The sequence below is a fragment of the Seriola lalandi genome, unplaced genomic scaffold, assembly GCF_002814215.2.
Source record: "Seriola lalandi dorsalis isolate HSWRI2012SDOR001 ecotype SW California unplaced genomic scaffold, Sedor1 jcf7180002050512, whole genome shotgun sequence".
NCBI lineage: Eukaryota > Metazoa > Chordata > Actinopteri > Carangiformes > Carangidae > Seriola > Seriola lalandi.
The window spans coordinates 2066-2697 of record NW_019521065.1 but is presented as its reverse complement, the minus strand read 5'-3'; positions in this window follow the sequence as shown (position 1 = coordinate 2697).

Sequence of the window (632 nt, the reverse complement as noted above, 5' to 3'; positions counted from 1 at the left end):
TTGGACTTCTGTGCTAGTCACAGTTTGGCCATAACTAACACCATGTTCAAACATAAGGATGTCCACAGGTGCAAATGGCACCAGGACACCCTAGGTCACCGGTCTATGATCGACTTTGTAGTCGTATCATCAGACCTGCGGCCGTATGTTTTGGACACTTGGGTAAAGAGAGGAGCAAAGTTGTCAACTGACCACCACCTGGTGGTGAGTTGGATCAGATGGTGGGGGAAGACGCCGCGCAGACCTGGCAGGCCCAAACGGGTGTGGTCATGAGCTTTGGGTAATGACCGAAAGAACAAGATCGCGAATACAAGCGGCCGAAATGAGTTTCCTCCGCAGGGTGGCCGGGCTCAGCCTTAGAGAGAGGGTGAGGAGCTCGGTCATCCGGGAGGGACTCGGAGTAGAACCGCTGCTCCTCCATGTGGAGAGGGGCCAGTTGAGGTAGTTCGGGCATCTGGTGAGGATGCCTCCTGGACGCCTCCCCGGGGAGGTGTTTCGGGCATGTCCCACCGGGAGGAGGCCTCGGGGCCGACCAAGGACACGCTGGAGGGATTATATCTCTCGGCTGGCCTTGGAACGCCTCGGGATTCTCCCGGAAGAGCTGGTGGAAGTGGCTGGGGAGAGGGCTGTCT